Source organism: Tursiops truncatus, chromosome 4 (assembly GCF_011762595.2).
Source record: "Tursiops truncatus isolate mTurTru1 chromosome 4, mTurTru1.mat.Y, whole genome shotgun sequence".
NCBI lineage: Eukaryota > Metazoa > Chordata > Mammalia > Artiodactyla > Delphinidae > Tursiops > Tursiops truncatus.
Genome location: NC_047037.1, coordinates 4,462,084 through 4,480,707, shown reverse-complemented (window position 1 = coordinate 4,480,707; position 18,624 = coordinate 4,462,084). Strand labels below are relative to the sequence as shown.

General features: G+C 40.5%; 2 long non-coding RNA genes across 2 annotated transcripts in view; one reads left to right on the top strand and one right to left on the bottom strand.

Annotated features, from left to right (window-relative positions):
• LOC141278519 (uncharacterized) overlaps window positions 1–16,900 on the top strand; it is a 98,161-nt gene extending 81,261 nt beyond the window's left edge. Inside the window, exons 2-4 of the long non-coding RNA XR_012331279.1 lie at window positions 13,386–13,490; window positions 15,104–15,155; window positions 16,586–16,900. This is a non-coding gene — a long non-coding RNA (uncharacterized lncRNA). The remainder of the gene's footprint in view (window positions 1–13,385; window positions 13,491–15,103; window positions 15,156–16,585) is intronic.
• The window catches only part of LOC141278518 (uncharacterized), a 253,224-nt gene that overhangs the window by 6,218 nt on the left and 228,382 nt on the right, over window positions 1–18,624 (bottom strand). The window lies entirely within an intron of this gene.

Sequence of the window (18,624 nt, the reverse complement as noted above, 5' to 3'; positions counted from 1 at the left end):
TTTAAAGGAGGCTGAATATTAATTTTTTAATAATTATTTTTAGGAGATGCTGATAAAAATGGTCTTACCTGGTTTGGGGGATGAGACTTTGAAGTCAGAAACAGGATAATCATAATCAGCAGAAATTGAATCAAATGTTCTTCAACAATGAGTGGGTTTCCGACAGAAGTGAAGAATACAACACATTTTAAGTTAATCCATAAAATATCTTCACATATATTATTTATCAACAGTGAAGACATTCTTAAGACATGAGCATAATTTAGCCTGGTGGCAGTTGGGAAGGCAGATGTTTCTTAATGGGCTGACACTCAATGCAATCATTACCTGTTCAGTGGATTACATGTGACACATGTCCCACCCCTGTCTGGTCCTTTTGAATTATTCATAAACTAGCTTTTTTGAGTGCTTCATATGCTTCCAACTTTATTTTGCAATTAAAAAAACATATGCATGCTGCAAATGAGAAGTACATTTTATATTTCCAAATAATCCTGGGCAAAAGACCCACTCATTGTCTTTTTCTAATCATTTCATTCCATAATTTTTGCCAATTTTCCTACACTGGTTTGCTCTGGGAGAGACAAAAGGCAGAGAAGCAGAATCTATCCCTGTGTTTATTTCTTGACATTCACTTATAAACTGCCCAGAGTATGTCCTCCCTTTCTTATGTAGAAGGTTCCTTAAGGTGCACTATTTATAAAAACATGTGGAGGGGACTTCCGTGGTGGCGCAGTGGTTAAGAATCCGCCTGCCAAGGCAGGGGACACAGGTTGGAGCCCTGGTCCGGGAAGATCCCACATGCCGTGGAGCAACTAAGCCCGTGCCCCACAACTACTGAGCCTGTGCTCTAGAGCCCACGAGCCACAACTACTGAGCCTGCATGCCACAACTACTGAAGCCCACGCGCCTAGAGCCCGTGCTCAACAACAAGAGAAGCCACCGCAATGAGAAGCCTGCGCACCCCAATGAAGAGGAGCCCCCGCTCACCGCAACTAGAGAAAGCCCGCAGGCAGCAACAAAGACCCAATGCAGCCAAAAATAAATAAATGAAATAAATAAATTTATAAAAACAAAAAAACCCAAACATATGGAGAAATAAACCTTTTAGTCAGTTTTTTTGAAACCAGGTTTTTGCATGTTGCTATATCCCTGTGACTTGGTAAATAATCAGCGTATTTGTGTTAAGGCTGAATCAATCAGAAACCAAAAGAAAAATCATTACCAGTCAAAGAATTCCAGTCTGTGGTGGGAGGGAATTAGTTAAACTTGGTTAAAATCAATCAGGTTCAGTCCTTTGAGTTAATTATTCAGTTAATCCTGCCAAAGTAGTCCATCTGGTAAACTACTGTTTCATAGGGAGAGTTTAATGGGTATAGCTTAAAAATGCTAATATTTGTTTTCATTCATTTTATGACTGCCCCACACCAGGCTCTGGCTTAGCTTTTTAACTACACAACCTTATAAAATCCCCTCAACAGTACTGCGAATTAGAGGGTGACATTTCCATTTCACCAATGAGTAAACTGAGACTTAGAAAGGAAGAGAAGCTTGCCCGGTGACAGACAGCAAATGGCTGAGCTGTGGTTGAAGCCTTCGGCTGTCAGGCTCCAAAGTTTTTGCCATTTTCTCTTTAACCTTTTGCATTCTTTTATATGTAATGTGTAAGGATTAGAACAAGAGTATAAAAGTGAAGCACTGGGGCTTCCCTGGTGGCGCAGTGGTTGAGAATCTGCCTGCCAATGCAGGGGACACGGGCTCGAGCCCTGGTCCGGGAAGATCCCACATGCCGCGGGGCAACTGGGCCCGTGAGCCACAACTACTGGGCCTGCGCGTCTGGAGGCTGTGCTCCGCAACAAGAGGCCGCAACAGTGAGAGGCCCGTGCACCGCGATGAAGAGTGGGCCCCACTCCCCGCAACTAGAGAAAGCCCTTGCACAGAAACAAAGACACAACACAGCCAAAAATAAATAAATAAATAAATATAAATTAAAAAAAAAAAAAGTGAAGCACTAAGTGTCCATCATCGGATGAATGGAGAAAGAAGATGTGGCACATATATACAATGGAATATTACTCAGCCATAAAAAGGAAACGAAATTGAGTTATTTGTAGTGAGGTGGATGGACCTAGAGTCTGTCATACAGAGTGAAGTAAGTCAGAAAGAGAAAAACAAATACCGTATACTAACACATATATATGGAATCTAAAAAAAAAAAAAAAAGTCATGAAGAACCTAGGGGTAAGACGGGAATAAAGACACAGACCTACTAAAGAATGGACTTGAGGATATGGGGAGAGGGAAGGGTAAGCTGGGATGAAGTGAGAGAGAGGCATGGACATATATACACTACCAAATGTAAGGTAGATAGCTAGTGGGAAGCAGCCGCATAGCACAGGGAGATCAGCTCGGTGCTTTGTGACCACCTAGAGGGGTGGGATGGGGAGGGTGGGAGGGAGGGAGATGCAGGAGGGAGGAGACATGGGGATATATGTATATGTATAACTGATTCACTTTGTTATAAAGCAGAAACTAACACACCATTGTAAACCAATTATACTCCAATAAAGATGTTAAAAAAAAAAAAAAGTGAATCACCCTGGCAGGGGTGCCTCTTCCTCCACCTGGTGCCACTGTCACAGCCCTTCCCTAGTCTCGCTGAGGCAGGCTGAAGATGAAAATATATACAAATATATTAGTCTCCAGGGAACTCTGATATGTCCCCCCTGACTCAAAACACAGCTCATCACAAAAGGGGCTGGAAGCACTGAGCCTTCCAGTGTAAATCTTCCCACTTAGTCAAAGGCTTATCCCATCTCTTCTCTAAGCCCAAGCCCTACCCCCTTGAGCAGTCCTGTAGCCCAAGTAACTCTTAGGTCCTCTACTCTGAAGCAGTGCATTGTTTCTAGATCCATCTCCTTTCTACACCTTCAAGGATTTTAAGAATCTCTCAGGAACTTGCAGAATCTTGGGGAACTACGACCAGGTATGTTACGAAACAAAATTCAAGGATGCCCCCAGTCCTCAAGCATGGTAAAAAGTAAGAAGGGAAGCAAAATGAAGCTTCCCTTCGTTTTGGGGCTGGGAAAGCAACGTGGTTCTGTTTTTATACTACTTATGCTGATCATTCCTCAAACAGCAAATGTGGCTTGCTGACAGTTTTCTGTCTGAACACCACTGACTGTGCCTTGGAATGACTAGCGCCTACATGTCAGTTGTGCAAATCACGGGCTCTGTTTGTCTTTTGTTGATGGGTTTAGGTGTTTATGCATGTCAGGGTTCCCACAATCCGTTGCTAAAACAAATTGTTATACTCTGATTAATGATTTCCCCATTCCTCTTTACTATCAAATCCAATAACAAGTACAGCAAAACAGGAACCAAATATATGCTACTCATTTGAGTCTACAAGTAGAAGCAAATACCCACTGGTGGAAGGATGCTTTGCTCAGAGCTTACTCATTAAAAGAAAGGCTAGATGTGTAAGACTCAGATTAATTATCCCCAAATGACTGGCTGAGGTTGAATAAAATACAGGCTCATTAATGTTCAACCATGCTGCTGAGAGAAGAGAGGATGGGAAAGAAAGATTAGATGAGAAACCTCTTTTCAGTTTTTGAGTTGAGTTTTTCAAGGATGAATCTGTCCTATACTCCAAACCAAATTCTGCTGATAGGCTATGCGTGAACAAGCAGACTCTAGTGACAGAGTCCTTGGGTTCAAATTCTAGTTTACGAGCTGTGTAACTTGGGCAAATTACTTAACGTCTCTGGGCCTCAGTTTCTTTATCTGTAAAATAAAGATAGTGACTCTGACAACCTACAAAATGGGAGAAAATATTTGCAAATGATGCAACTGACAAGGGTTTAATTTCCAAAATATACAAACAGCTCATGCAACTCAAACAGTTCCTGCAACAATAAAAAAACAAACAACCCAATCAAAAAATGGGCAGAAGACCTAAATAGACATTTATCTAAAGAAGAAATACAGATGGCCAAGAGGCACATGAAAAGATGCTCAATATCGCTAATTATTAGAGAAATGCAAATCAAAACTATAGTGAGGTATCACCTCACACCAGTCAGAATGGACGTCATTACAAAGTCTACAAATAACAAATATTGGTGAGGGTGTGGTGAAAAGGGAACCCTCCTACACTGTTGGTGGGAATGTACGTTGGTGCAGCCACTGTGGAAAACAGTATGGAGGTTCCTCATAAAACTAAAAATAGAACTACCATATGATCCAGCAATCCCACTCCTGGACATATATCCAGACAAAACTGTAATTCAAAAAGATACATGCACCCCAATGTTCATAGCAGTACTATTCATAATAGCCAAGACATGGAAACAACCTAAATGTCCATCGACAGATGAATGGGTAAAGAAGATGTGGTACATACACACAATGAAATACTATGCAGCCATAAAAAAGAATGAAATAATGCCATTTGCAGCAACATGGATGGACATAGAGATTATCATACTAAGTGAAGTAAGTCGGAAGGAGAAAGACAAATACCATATGATATCACTTCTATGTGGAATCTAAAATATGACACAAATGAACCTATCTATGAAACAGTCACAGAATCACAGAAATAGATAACAGACTCGTGGTTGCCAAGAGAGAGGAGAGGTGGGGCCAGATGGATTGGGAGTTTGGGATTAGCGGATGCAAACTATTATATAGGATGGATAAACAACAAGGTCCCACTGTATAGCACAGAGAATTATATTCAATACTCTATGATAAACCATAATGGAAATGAATATAAAAAAGAATATATCACAGCAAGATCCCTTTTGACCCACCTCCTAGAGAAATGGAAATAAAAATAAACAAATGGGACCTAATGAAACTTAAAAGCTTTTGCACAGCAAAGGAAACCATAAACAAGACAAAAAGACAACCCTCAGAATGGGCGAAAATATTTGCAAATGAAGCAACTGACAAAGGATTAATCTCCAAAATTTACAAGCAGCTCATGCAGCTCAATATCAAGAAAACAAACAACCCAATCCAAAAATGGGCAGAAGACCTAAACAGACACTTCTCCAAAGAAGATATACAGATTGCCAACAAACACATGAAAGAATGCTCAACATCATTAATCATTAGAGAAATGCAAATCAAAACTACAATGAGGTATCACCTCACACCAGTCAGAATGGCCATCATCAAAAAATCTAGAAACAATAAATGCTGGAGAGGGTGTGGAGAAAAGGGAACCCTCTTGCACTGTTGGTGGGAGTGTAAACTGATACAGCCACTATGGAGAACAGTATGGAGGTTCCTTAAAAAACTACAAATAGAACTACCATATGACCCAGCAATCCCACTACTGGGCATATACACTGAGAAAACCATAATTCAAAAAGAGTCATGTACCAAAATGTTCATTGCAGCTCTGTTTACAATAGCCAGGACAGGGAAGAAACCTAAGTGTCCATCAACAGATGAATGGAGAAAGAAGATTGGGCACATATATACAATGGAATATTGCTCAGCCATAAAAAGAAACGAAACTGAGTTATTTGCAGTGAGGTGGATGGACCTAGAGTCTGTCATACAGAGTGAAGTAAGTCAGAAAGAGAAAAACAAATACCATATGCTAACACATATATATGGAATCTAACAACAACAACAAAAAATGGTCATGAAGAACCTAGGGGCAAGACGGGAATAAAGATGCCGACCTACTAGTGAATGGACTTGAGGACACGGGGAGGGGGAAGGGTAAGCTGGGACGAAGTGAGAGAGTGGCATGGACATATATACACCACCAAATGTAAAATAGATAGCTAGTGGGAAGCAGCTGCATAGCACAGGGAGATCAGCTCGGTGCTTTGGGACCATCTAGAGGGGTGGGATAGGGAGGGTGGGAGGGAGGGAGATGCAAGAGGGAAGAGATATGGGAACATATGTATATGTATAACTGATTCACTTTGTTATAAAGCAGAAACTAACACCATTGTAAAGCAATTATACTCCAATAAAGATGTTTAAAAAAAAGAATATATATATATATATATATATATATATATATATATATATATAAAAAACCAAATCACTTCGCTATAGAGCAGTAATTAACACAACATTGTAAATCAACAAGAGTTCAATTTAAAAGAAAGATAATGACACTGCCTAGGGTTGTTTTGATGATGAAATGACTTAAAGCTTGTGTACAGTACTTCGCGTCTAAAGCAGAGCTCTGTGAATTCCACCAGCACTGACCTAGGGAACTGTCCTACCCCATGGGGCAGAGGGCTTGCAGTCTTAATTCCTTCTTGATAGTTTCAGCTATACTGAGTAGAGTTTTTATTTCCAGAGTGTTTTATTTATTTATATTTTTATCATGAAAGGTTTTTGTTGTTACTGCTGTTCTTTTGAGAGCTGAAAAGCATCACTTTAGTTCAAATGAAAAGCTGCAGTGGAAGTGTTTTGAAAAGCCTTCAGTGATAAATAAGTAACAAAGGGGAGAATGTGCTCATGCCTTCTAGCAAATAATTACTTTTAGTAACATAACAATAAGAAAGCTTATACCACCTGTTTTCCTAACCAATAGATAGTTCTTAAGCTACGGCTGGGTTGTTATCTTCAAACAAACCATTTCTAGAAAAGAATGATTCTATCCACCTTAATAAAAAATAAAGATGCTGGTTATCTTCATTCCCCATTTTCCAACGAATAACTTGTGATTTCAAAAAAATCAATTTGATTTCAGTGCTGCTGTCTCCTTGCTAAGGCTGCTAGCGCTACTGAGAGTGCATGGGTGGGTGCCTGGGGTAGTTGTCTAGAACCCATTTTGCACTCTTTGAATATTCTCTTCATTTACGTGACGATAGCTGAAGATGCCAGATAAGAGACAGATGAGGTGGTGGGTGAAAACTGGGACGTAACACAAAGGATGGACGGTAGTCATTAATTAGGACTCATACCTACATATGGCCAATGCATCATGGTAGCTTTACACCTAAACATGAATGTGCATTTATCATAATTTCAGGGACAGTTTCCTCTTATTTGGGTATGAAGCTCACACGGTTAATGTAAACCTTCGGCCCAAATCTTAGCCTGTTTGGGCTCCTAGAACAGAATACAATACACTGGGTGGCTTATGAACAACAGATGCACTTTTCCCAGTTCTGGAGGCAGAGAAGTCCAAGATCAAGGTGCCAGTGCCTAGCTGCTGGTATATAGATGGCCATCTTCTCCCTGTGTCCTCACATGGTGGATGGGTCAAGGGAAATCTCTGAGGTCTCTTTCGTAAGGGCACTAATTCCATTCATGAGGTCTCCGCCTCCTTTCCCCACAACCTCACCCCCCAATACCATCATACTGAGCATTAGGATTTAACTTATGAATTTAGAAGGGACACAAACATGTGGTCTATTGAAACCTACAAAATTTAAAAATCACCTAGTATAACAAAAAATATGAAGCTCTCTGGGCTTTCAGATTCCTGAGATGAATGACCGTCACGTCTTTGAGTTGAACACTCCCTAGAAGATATTCTATATGATCAGTCCCTGCACCAGGTGAAGCTTTTCTGTACTGAGCAGTCTCATTGAAAGGCCCTGCTTTTATGTCCCACAGTGGAGGGCGAAGTACAGAGTCAGAACTATTTTGATTTTTAAATGCTGGGACATATCCAAGACGATGCCACACGTGTGAGACCTTCTTGTCATTGCTTATCTTCTAGGCCTTATTTATTTGCTAGGCATTTATTTATTATAGGAGAATATGTATATACTTTCTTTCCACGCCCCTCCTACCTTTCGCCAACCCACATCCGTTTTGGGAGCCTAAGAAATTGATAGTAGATATTTTTCAGCTGCTGCTAGTAGAAAAACAGAAAATTACACTGTGCAGAAGCTAATTTCTTCACAACCTATACAATGTAGCAACTGCACTGGGATTTTATCTGTATGACTGTCCAAAGACAGGGCCTTCTACTCTTAAATCTATGGCAACATTATTTGCTACACCCTACAGCTTGAGCTGTGCGGAGCAATAACTCAGGGCTTCAGGAACATTGAGGTAATTAACACTTGAAAATTCCTGCCGAGGTGTAATTAGGTGGGCTCCCTAATTGTGGCACGTGGGCTCCTTAGTTGCAGCATGCAAACTCTTAGTTGTGACATGCATGTGGGATCTAGTTCCCTGACCAGCGATTGAACCCAGGCCCCCTGCACTGGGATCACAGAGTCTTATCCACTGAGCCACCAGGGAATTCCCAACACCAGGTATATTCTTAACATAATATATTAATACCTCTCTTTTTTATCCTTATGTAAAGAGCCTAGAGTTCAATATTCTCCTACTGTAACTACACATCAATAAAAACATATTCACTTCTTAAAAATTCCATGAAAAGAGAGAAGAGCAATAGGATATGAATCAATAAGCTAACTCTTTCACCCCATGCTATTGGACTCTCTCACTACTTATATCTTCTATCTGTATTAATAATCTATTCAGTTCAAACCACAACACAGTATTAAAATAGTATTTTAATAGTATTAGTATTTTATTTATTTACTGTCACTGATTAGTTCCTTGGCTGAAATGTGTTTTTATTTCTGTCCTTCTTTCCAACTGTTCCATCACAAACTGTACATTTTTTTTTTTTTTTTTTTTTTGTGTTACGTGGGCCTCTCACTGTTGTGGCCTCTCTGGTTGCGGGGCACAGGCTCCAGACGCGCAGGCTCAGTGGCCATGGCTCACGGGCCTAGCCGCTCCGCGGCATGTGGGATCTTCCCGGACCGGGGCATGAACCCGCGTCCCCTGCATTGGCAGGCAGACTCTCAACCACTGCGCCACCAGGGAAGCCCACAAACTACATTTTTGCCCTTCCCCATCATAAACACCTTATGTTAATCTATATGAGGTACTCAATTTTTTCTCTCTAGGAGCAATAATATTTATTCATTCTTAAAAGGAGTCACACAAAAAGTAACTTCCTATTTGTAGGTCCCAAGTTTCCCCAAATTTCCCCTTGGAAGTTATAAAAGTTCTTAATTTTTGTGCCAATTTTCTGACCCTGCCTTGTGAACATACAGACAACTGACAAAGGAGGATTCTGCAAAGTGTGAAGAATCCTAAAATAATAAGAATGACACTACACCAAACACTTTGCTCCCACTGAAACATTTGAGACACAGCCACGAAAAAAAAAAATCCACCTCTAAATTTAGAATACATCGTCAAGAGGAAGATATTCTTTCACAGGGATCTGAAAAAAGGCAAGAAATGAATCCCAGAAGCTGGGAGCAGGCAGAATGGAATTGTAACCACATCAAAAACGCTGTAATTTTACGAAAAGGTTTTCAAGTGGTTTTTACAATGATAAAGCAAGACCTGAGAGGTAAATGAAACATCTAGACACAAAGTAAGGTGTCAAATATATGCAGATGCGAAATCATAAAAGCCTGGTGAGAACAGTCAGTCAACTACTCAGAGGGTAGAAGAGGGGGATTTCGCACAGTTGCAGCTTATAACCTTAGAACTGGTAAGTCCAGGGGTGAGTTAGCAGATGTTAAACATGGCACAGATGCTGAAATTGGATTCATTAGGAATTAAGGAAAACCAGTGAGTGTCCCCTCAAAACTCTATATAGAGGAACAGAAAAGTGCAAGAAATGTAGGTTAGATAATGAATAAGTACCGGTCATAAGCATCTAATTAGGTAGCTCTGATCATTTTATCAGTAGATATGGGTTTTGGCAAACCCAAAGGTGATCAGTCAAGAAGAATGAAGATGATTCCAAGTGTTTACAACAGGTTTTTGTTTTTTTTTAATTGAAGTTAATTTACAATGTTGTGTTAGTTTCCGGTGTACAGCAAAGCGATTCATTTATATATATATATATATATATATATATATATATATATATACACACATATACACCCACATTTATATGTGTGTGTGTGTGTGTGTGTGTGTATATGTATATATATATATATATATATATATATATATATATATATTCTTTTTCAGATTCTTTTCCCTTATAGGTTATTACAAAATGTTGGATAGAGTTCCCTGTGCTATACAGTTGGTCCTTGTTGGTTATCTATTATATATATATACATCACCTACAAATTGGCATTTGCCATCTACCTCTACAAGGATCAAATCATGAGCTGCTGCAGCTGCTGACCTTCAACACCCCATGAAAGGAGCTCAGGATGGAGACCAGGAATGAGACACTCTGTGTTCTGGGAAAAACCGGCAGAGCAGGCCTTCAGATAGTTAGATGTTTTCAGGAGACGATCTTATGAGCTCAATTCTTGAGCCCCACCCACCATGTGGGGACACAGGGAGAAGACGGCCAGACGGCCATCAGTAAACTAGGAAGTGGGCTTTCACCAGACAGAAGGTGCCAGTGCCTTGATCTTGGACTTCCCAGCTTCCAGAAATTATGAGAAATCAATGTTTAACCACCCATATCTAGAAAAGCACTAAAATCCTTCATGGTGACGCCTGCTCCTCGTGACTAGCAGTAACCTTCATGAGACTAATAGAACCTTTTGCAAAGAGTATGTGCTTGACTGTGTGTACTCCCCCTTCACCAAAATCACTCTATACTGACCTTCCCCCCTACCTCGCTGGAGCAGCTCCTCAGAGCTGTCTGAAATGCTGTCTCACGGGCTATAGTCCTCAGTTTGCCCCAAATAAAACTTAACTCACAACGTATATAAATCCCAAGCCCCTAATTTGCAGCAGCTTTTGGACGCAGGTCATTATTAGCATGCGACCATCAAACTCGGAAAATACCCTGTAGGCAGAGCAGGCTTCATGGCACCACTAAAGTTCCAGCTTTGGGAAGAGCTCTGAGTAACCAAACCAGGAGGCCTCCCACCAAATACCCCTTCCGTTCACACACCAACATCTTAAATCTCTTCACTGCTTTTAGGCTCAGGTCAAGTCTCACCCACCTCAAAATAAAAGTAAAATCCTGCTCTGAAATCGTGTGCCTTTAATTCCTGCCCTAGTGCCTTTTCCTTTCCGAGTTAAACTTTTCAACAATTCATATAAGCCCAGCTCCTTTTTAACACTAAGAGTTTCCCTGACTCCAATGAACAGCACTCAACCAGCTCCAAATCATAGTATTTACTTCCATTCCTTTCCCCGTTGACCATGGTTATTCAGTCCCTTAAAAGTTATTACACCCTAGTTACTCTTCCTCCAAATATAACTTTCTGATTCAACCGGTTCTCATCAGGAAACCCCTATGTCATCCTTTTTCATCATCCTTAGGGAAACAGCCTTCTTTGATTTCCTGTCTCTGGTTCCTGACCCATCCCACTCCGTTATTCACACACGGCTGCCAAAATAATTTTCCCCAACATTTTCCATTTCATCCCTTTAATCAAATATCACATTGGTGATCTCTCTGGTTAAACCTGGCAAAAGGAATACATGTGTTTATTCCTTTACTTCCTGAAACCCCATGAAAAGGACAGTACAGACATTTCCAAAAATACAACCAGCAAGGACAATGAAAACAGGAAGGAAAAAAGAGCAGAGGAGGGATGTCCACCAGGGCGGGGAAACTAGGCAGCAGAAGCAGGAATGGCATCTGACTTAACAGAGCATTGAATACATAGGAGCACCTAGGGGTTGTAGGGGACAAAGACCAGTCCAGACCCCAGAGAGTCTGCATTAAGTTAACCACCAGGAAGAAGAAAAAGCAGAGAGGGGTGGTTGAACTGAAAACAAGAGGACTGTCTTCATCTGTTTGGCCAGCTATAATTAAAATACCATAGAATAGGTGGTTGAAACATTTATTTCTCACAATTTCTGGAAGCTGGGAAGTCCAAAACCAAGGCACCAGCAGATTCGGTGTCTGGTGAGAGCCCACTTCCTAGTTTATAGACAGCCATCTTCTCCCTGGGTCCCCACACCGTGGATGGGGCAAGCGAGCTCTCTGGGTTCTCTTTTACAAGGGCACTAATCCCATTCATGAGGGCTCCACCCTCATGACCTAATCACCCCCCAAAGGCCTCACCTCCTAATACCCTCACTGTGGGGGTTAGGATTTCAAAAGGTGAGTTTGTGGGGGACACAAACATTCTGTACATGACAAAGACTTATTAAAAATCTACATCAGGAATTCCCTTAGGTCTCTTGGTTACCAGCTAAGCCCAGTGACAAGGTGAATAGATTCGCAGTCAAAAAGACAGCAGAGATCCACTATAGGAAACTCACTTTAAAAATAAATATGTACCCGTCGAAGTTTTTAAATATATTATAGTCCATTGGAGCAGAATGGAATCTTCATTTTCACCTACCCCAACACTTCTGTACATGGATGAGGAAATTTATGCCTATTTCTGGAAGTGCCTTGCTCAAGTCCACTGTCTAATCATTGACAAAACATGGGTCTCAGCTCCCAACCCAGGGCTCTGAAGCAGCTTTGCAGCTATCAACTTCAAGACTGTAACATGAGAAAATTGTCCAAATGAGAATGTTATTCTGGTGTTAAAAAGGAGAGTAGACAGACACTTCTAGAGTTTAGAATAGCATTGCATCAGCTTACTTGAGCAAGAAAGCATCTCAGTTCTCTCTGATGTGATTTAATATGTGGGAAGAAATCGTTTGCTTTATTTTATCCCCTGAGCTAAAATCACTCCTAGTATTGATGCTTGCCAACCCCCCTACCACAACGACTACTGCATTCCCGTCACCTTCCAGATCTATGAGGTCTCAGGTGTTTGTTCCTACTGTAAAACAACTCTGATTTATGAGTCACTATCTGATAATTCGGCTAGTATGAATCAGCTCACCAGAGACTGATTATATCTTCATGAATTCACGGAATTGAATGCCTTATTCTGTAAACCTGAGTAAGAGACAGCTGAACCAAACAGCAACTGCAGATCTGCCCCGAAATAAAGAAAACGTCTCCCATGCTGATCTTCTCTCAATACCTACTGCATCAGCCCCGTGCTTTTGGAGCAGGTCCAGTCTCCTCTCTCACTATTTTCCAACAAGCCCCCTCTGAACAGCTAGACCCATTCGTTTCCTGCCCAAATCTTGCTTATTTTACTGTTTCCATAACTTGCTGAAGTTACCCCGCAATACCTTGGAGGCTAAGTTCAAATTCCTTTTATTCAAGTAGCAGAGTCTGCTAATTTTGATCACTTATTTATAGAGCCTCCTTCCAGAGTTGGAAGCCTGGGGTCTAAATCCCAGCTCTACCACTTACCAATCTGGACAAGTCACTTCCACTCTCTGAGCTCAGTTTTCTCATCAATAAAATGGGAACAATCCTCAATACTTCGGGGGGGGGGTTGTAAAGATTAATGAGATAATGAATGTGAAACTCCTCAGCAAGACACATCACTCATAAATATTTGTTCCTACAGCTGAAAGGACAGTGTGTCAAAATGGAGTGATAAAAATTGCATAGAAATTGGAATTGGAAGACTTGGTTCCAGAACAGGTACTACTTATTAAGTAAAGGATTCAAGGTAGGTAACTTAACTTTTCTGAACTCCATTTATATCACCTGAAAAATTTATTTATTTAGCAAATTTTTATTGTGAGCCTTCTATGAGCCAGGCAGCGTTCTAGTCTTTGGAGATGTTAATAAGCGAAACAGGAAAGGATCTCTGTCCTCATAGGATGGAAAAGACCATAAAACCGACCTCACCTCACAGCATTATTGTGAAGTTTAAGAGAGATGCTTAAAGGGGAAAGTGCTTTTAAATAGGGTCGTATTCCACTGGTGTTATTGCTGCCTGCACTCATAGAATCATAAGCTGGGGTGGATAGTATTTAGATTTCATCAAGCAATCTTATTCTAGTAATGAGGGAACAGAGTGAAATTCACAATCACACAGCTATAGAGTTGATGTGAAGATTGTTGATGCAAAATTCCTACCTACCACAATAGTTCTCTTTCCCTGACATCGCTGTGCCACAATACAGTGGAGTACCAAGTGTGGGATGCTGGGCAGATGACGATGATAAGGGGAAGCATTTGTGGAGATTTAAAGGTGATAAAGCCAACTAAAAATTGGTCTGCTTTATGGACACAAACATTTTTACAACAATGTTCACAGCGGGATTTTCACAGTAGCCAAAAGGGGGAAATAACCCAAATGTCCATCAACGGATGAATGGATAAACAAAATGTGGTATGTACCTACAGTGGAATAGTATTCAGCCTTAAAAAGGAATGAAATTCTGATACACGTGTATGCAACATGGACAGAACTTGGAGACATTTTGCTAAGCGAAATAAGCCAGACACAAAAGAACAAATTCTATACGATTCCACTTATTGGAGGCACCTGGAATAGTCAAATTCATAGAGACAGAAAATGGAATGATGGTTGCCTGGGGCTGTGGGGAGAGAGGGATGGGGAGGGAGTGTTTAATGGGTATAGTGCTTCAGTTTGGGAGGATGAAGAAGTCCTGGAGATGGTTGCACAACAGTGTGGTTGTACTTAATGCCAAGAACTGTAAGCTTAAAATGGTTAAGATGATAAATTTTACGTTTATTTTGCCACAGTAAAAAAGGAACTATTGCTCTGTTTTCTATTATCACCACACTCCAGCAATTTTCAACAATGCCAGGAAAATACTCTGTGCCCCCAAAATCTTTCCTTTAAATTCTAAAAAATTGCTACAATTACTGCTGGAATTCAAATGGTTAAATGATAAACGGAAGGATTATATACATAAGCATATATATAATTATGCAATTATATTTATATATAACCTGTAAATATACACACACGTATGTTTCCAATTAGCACATTTTTATTATTATATTTTAATAAACCTTACATTCTACATGGAGTTAATTTGGGGAACTCTTGGTCACAGAGCCTCCAACATGTGTGGACTCAGCTACGTGTGCTCATTTTACAAGTTCATACAGTCAGGAATCATCCAAACACACTTCAGGCACTGTTCATGTCTCCCACCCCTGTGGTACTAAGATTTTTGCATTTAAATGTTAGATTTTAAATTAACAGTAGTAACGTAATGATTGCGAAAACAAAGAAATGGAACTTGAATTGGTTCAATCCTATCATTCCATATGACCACTTGGAGTTTTTTATTTATGTCCAAGGTTTAAAACAGCAAAACAGAATGTCAACTGCAAGGTGTAACATTTTTGTTTGGTGAGTGCAAACTTCATTGTATATGTATGTCTGTCTGTTTTATTACTGAAAATGCTATTGTAATATGGAGGGGTGAATGGAGTATAAAAATGGTCTGCATCCAGATATTAGATACATTAGAGCAATGCCTTTATAAATGCCTCATAAATGCAACAAATGAATAATAAACTCAAAATGCAAATAATAATGTCAAAAGCATGTCATCTGATCCCCAATAAATAAATCATGTACTTTTGGAGGAATGTTTTTTAAAAAATTCAGAGATTCTATCAGATGATAAGACCTCTGGAGCTGTAGGAATAGACCTCATAGGCAGAAGCACCACAGGGAAGTAGCATTTGAAGAATTTTTTCTTTGCCGTAATCAGGTAATAATATATCAATATGTTCTGCAGTATCAGCCATGATTATGAGTTCTCCTTCATGTCTCTGTACTAAGGAACACACACACACACACACACACACACACACACACACACACACACACACACACACACACACACACACACACACACACACACACATTTTTCTGCCAAGCTTCCAGTCCCCTCCTGCTGACAGGAGGAATTGAACATGAAGTTATCCTTTCCTGGTGTCAACTTAAAAAAATGCACAATGCGAGAGTTGTGAGTCAAATTTTATTTGGGGCAAAATGAGGACTACAGCCCGGGAGACAGCATTTCAGATAGCTCTGAGAAACTGCTCCAAAGAGGTAGGGGGGAAGGTCAGTATATATGTGGTTCTGGTGAAGGGGAGGTCACGCAATTAAGCACTAATGTTTTGCAGAAGGTTTCTGCTAGTCTCTGGAAGGTTACTGCTAGTCACAAGGACCAGACATCACCATGAAGGAATTTAGTGCTTTTCTAAATATGAGGAGATGCAAGAATTGGGCTCATAAAATCTTCTCCTGAAAATATCTAACGATCTGAAGGCCTGTTCTGCCAGTTTTACCCAGAGCACAGAGGGCCTCATTTCTGATCTCCACCCTGAACTCTTTTCAGGGGGTGTTGAAGGTCAGCAGCTGCAGTGGCTCATGGTTTAATCCTTGTAGAAGTAGATGGCAAGTGCCCATGGCAAGTGTCAATTGTCAATTTATAGTTGACACTGGAAAGGCTTGGGTCCATTCTTCTCAAAGTACAGAGGAAAACGGGGCTAGCCAGGATAGATTAAACAGACTTCAAATCTCCTGCTACCCCATCTCCTTATACATACACTCCAGGATAAACTTGAATCCATTAAAACAATCTGTAAAGCAAATGGCTGGCTGGCTTCCATTGCATCTTCTTGCAGCACATGGTGTGTAAACTTTAATTGCTTTGTCTTCTTTTTAGAGACTGCTGCAGAGGTGAGGTCACGCTGTATACGGATCATGTAGCTGGTTTATTTCCTTCTCTTTCACAGTTTCTTTAATCAGTTATTATTTACCTACAGGGACAAGCTCATGGTGAATGCCTGCAACTCTAGGAGCAGATAACATCACTCTGGGGTCAGAGCTAACACCTTGAGCCGTGCACAAGAACCTCTCTGCTGTCACCCCACTGGGAACCAAGTCTCCTTCATTCATAAAACACTGCGGATACTTCCCTTAAACCACTAGAGAGAGAAAGGGGCAGCCACAAACCCCAGCCTTGCCGAATCTGGTATTGATTTGAAGAACAATATATTAGGAAATGTTTGGTTTGGGCCTGGAAGGGAATTTCTTCGATTGGTACCCTACTGTGTCCCAAACACTGAATTATATAAGTTTTTTTTCCCTTTGCCTCCGTTTTATTCTCCAAAACCACAAACCCTTCTTTTTTTTCATGTAAAATGAAATGTACTCACAGTTCCTGGGGTGCAATTTAAATATGTTTTCAGTATTTCCTCCAGAAATTCACATATAGTGTAAAATGATTCGCACAGCTTGAGTTTCTTTTTTTATTGACATAGAATTAACTCTGCTGACTTGATAAAACAAAACTAAATTAAGCCAGAATTACATTAATTTTTTTTTTAAAAAATAGCTGCTTCAGTTAAGACAGCCTTAGTGGAAATATCCATTTTATGCTTTATTTAACTCTGCGAAGATTCTCACTCATTTAAGTCTAAGTATTCAACTGCTTCATTTGGATTTTTTGTTTGTTTCTTTTGTTTACTTATTCATTTGGCCAAGAAGCCGTTTGGCTGGTAATTTTTGTTTCGTTTTTATGAACTCGAACTTTCCAAAATGTGAAGATCATTTGGGCTGACTAGGCCAGACATTAAAAAACAAAAAGAGCTTGTGCTAGAAGTGAAGTTTCTAGTAACTTCCACTTCCCCTTGAATGCAAAGAATTCTCATCAATATCTAATCAATAATACAGATAAACAATCCAAAGCCTCCGTCTCCTTTCCTTGTAGAGCGTTTCTGTCAGAATCTACCATGGGACCTGGCTCTGTGATTGAACTGCATAATTAATCAGCGGGAGATTTTTCTCATTCACCATTCTTAGAGAGCATTTCATGAAAAAAAGCCAAACATGCACCTGGCGTTTCCTTGGCCTCCGTGTCAGATATCCACTGCCACAGCAATGTTGCCTAAGGAGTAACCATAACGCATCAGAGGTGGGTAAGGACTGTGTATTTCTCATGCCTGTGGGTGATTGGCTGGGGTCCTGTGATCCTGGCTGGGCACATCCTTAGGGTTGGCTAGCGGTTGACTCCTGTACGTGACCCTTTGCTGGGAAGAGTCGGGCAGCTGAGCTCTGTTCTACCCCAGCCCTGTGTATGCCCTTTCTTTTTTTAATTTTATTGGAGTAGAGTTGATTTACAATGCTGTGTTCATTTCAGGTGTCCAGCAAAGTGATTCAGTGATACCTATACACCTATCTATTCTTTTTCAGATTCTTTTCCCATATAGGTCATCATAGAATATTGAGTAGAGTTCCCTGTGCTCCACAGTAGGTCCTTGTCGGTTATCCATCTTATATATAGTAGTGTGTGTATGTTCATCCCAAGCTCCTGGGTCAATTAATCTGTGACAAAGGAGGCAAGACTATACAATGGAGGAAAGACAGTTTCTCCAGCAAGTGGTGCTGGGAAAACAGGACAGCTACATTTAAAAGAATGAAATTAGAACACTTCCTAACACCATACACAAAACTAAACTCTAAATGGATCAAAGACCTAAATGTAAGGCCGGACAAGATATGGTTTCCAGAAACCATAGGCAGAACACCCTTTGATATAAGCTGTATTCCTTTTCTATCACCAAACTTAACATCTTAAAACAACACAAGTTTCTTATCTCACAGTCGTACAGGTCAGAAGCCCGGGTTACCGGAGCTGCTTTTTCTGTTCCAGGTTTCCCAGCACTGAAGCCAAGCTGCGCGCCACCTAGGATCTATCGCGAGGCTCTTGGAAGAATCTGTTTCGAAGCTCTTTCGGGTTGTTGGCACAATCTCTTTCTCTATGGTTGCAGCGCTGAAGTCCTCTTGCCCTGTTGGCTGTGTT